The sequence below is a fragment of the Bubalus kerabau genome, chromosome 6 (assembly GCF_029407905.1).
Source record: "Bubalus kerabau isolate K-KA32 ecotype Philippines breed swamp buffalo chromosome 6, PCC_UOA_SB_1v2, whole genome shotgun sequence".
Lineage (NCBI taxonomy): Eukaryota > Metazoa > Chordata > Mammalia > Artiodactyla > Bovidae > Bubalus > Bubalus kerabau.
Window position 1 is genome coordinate 119,622,234 of NC_073629.1, and position 2,180 is coordinate 119,624,413.

The 2,180-nt window shown below is 44.5% G+C and overlaps 1 pseudogene; it reads left to right on the forward strand.

Annotated features, from left to right (window-relative positions):
- The first annotated feature begins 231 nt into the window (after positions 1-231).
- LOC129656348 (olfactory receptor 12-like) lies at positions 232-1,550 on the forward strand (annotated as a pseudogene).
- Positions 1,551-2,180: the final 630 nt, after the last annotated feature.

The window sequence follows — 2,180 nt, forward strand, 5'->3', positions numbered from 1 at the left end:
CCTCAGGCTGCATTTATGACTTCTCCCTCTGTTTCAGTTTTAAATATTTTTACTCTGATATACATGAATGTGCTGTTCTTTGCATTAACTCTGCTTTAATTTAATAGGCCTCGTGAATCTGCAGACTAATATTTTCCATTGGTTTGATAAAACACTTGGCCATCATCTCTTCCAATTCAGATTCAGCCTGTCTCTCTGTCTCATTTTTTAGTAACTTACTTCTGTGGATGCATCCTTGGTGGTTCCGAGTATCATATACATGTTTTGCAATTTTTTTTTTTTCTATTGTCACCAGTAGTTCCACAAAACAAGCAACAGAGCAAAACGTCACTGCCCGGGCACTGGGCCTCTTGGACTTTCTTTTCAAAACTGGTTTATGTCTCCAGGGCAAAGAACTCTCAGCATTGGAATCCCCGGTCCTCTGTGTTTATCTTGAACTTCGTTAGAAATTCTTCACTAAGTCATTAACTAACTCTCCTAGATGTTCCATCAAATTTCATTTTTATTGCTGATCTTTTCTAATAGTCTTCAGCAGGAGTTTAGTTTGGGTTAGCTAGTTCACCATCACTGGAGGTGTAATTCTCCTGGTCTGAGGACTGAGGTCATGTCACCCCATGGAAATGGAAACCTCTCAGTGATGACTTTTCAGGAGTTCTTGCTGGAGGGATTTGAGGGTGGTCTTCAGACCCAGGCCCTGCTCTTTGCTCTGTTCCTGGCCCTGTACGTGGTGGCCGTCCTGGGGAACCTCATCATGATCGTGGTCATCACCCTGGATGCCCGTCTGCACTCCCCGATGTACTTCTTCCTCAAGAACCTCTCCTTCCTGGACCTGTGCTACTCATCTGCCATCGCCCCCAAGGCCCTGGTCAACTTCCTGTCCTCCTCCAAGGTCATCCCTTTTGCTGGCTGTGCCACTCAACTGTTCTTCTTCTCCCTGATGTGCACCACCCAGGGGTTCCTCTTGGCTGTGATGGCCTATGACCGCTTCGTGGCTATCGGCAGCCCCCTGAGCTACCCCATCACTATGTGCCCCTCAGTGTGTGCCCGCCTGGTGCTGGGCTGCTACTGTGGGGGCTGCCTCAACTCCATCCTGCAGACCAGCTTCACATTCACTCTCCCGTTCTGCAGCTCCAACCACATCGACCACTTCTGTGATGTGCCCCCCTGCTCCGGGTGGCCTGCGGCGACACAGCCCTCAATGAGATGCTCTTGTTTGGCATCTGTGGGGTCATCATTGTGGGGGTGACAATTGTGGTCTTCATCTCCTATGGCTACACATAGTGGCCATCCTGAGGATGCGCTCAGCAGCTGGGCGCCACAAAATCTTCCCCACCTGCGGCTCCCACAGGACTGCAGTGACTGTCCTTATTGGGACTGTCTTTGTCATGTATGCCCAGCCGGGAGCTGTGGAGTCCACGGAGCAGGGCAAGGCGGTCTCTGTCTTCTATACCCTGGTTATCCCAATGCTGAACCCTCTCATCTACAGTCTGAGAAACAAGGATGTGAAGGATGCCCTGTGGAGCCTGGGCCAGAAACACACAGCCACGTGAAGGAGGGTGGCCAGAGAGGAGGCATGGGTTTGATCCTTGGTCAAGGAACTAATATCCTAAAACTCTGTTCTCTTGAATTTTTGTGTACTTAAAAAAGTAGGCAAAATTAATTTTAATAGAATAAAATTGTTGAAGGACTTAAACAACTGGATTTCAGGATTTACTATAAAAACCAGAGAAATCACAACAGTGTAATTTGGGCATACTGAAACAGAATCAAGAATACAGACTAAATTTATGTATATAAGGTCAATTTATTTTTGATATAACTGGCAGGCTAATTCAATGGAGAAAGAGTGTTTTCAACAAGTTGTTCTGAAACAATTGAACATCCATATGCAAAAAGACACACATCAACCCTAATACTGATTAACTCAAAATAGACAAGATTCCTAAGTATAAAAATTTAAAACCTGTGGAAGAAAATGCAGGAGACCATATTTAAAACTTTGGGTTAAGCAAGCATTTCTTTGATAGGACACAAGCTGTGTAAGCTACAGAGGGAAACATTTGATAATTAGAACTTTATAGAAGTTAAAAATATTTAGTTTACAGAGACACATTGAAACAGTAAAAGAAACAGACATGAAAAAATATTTGCAAAACATGTATTTGATAAAAGACATACTT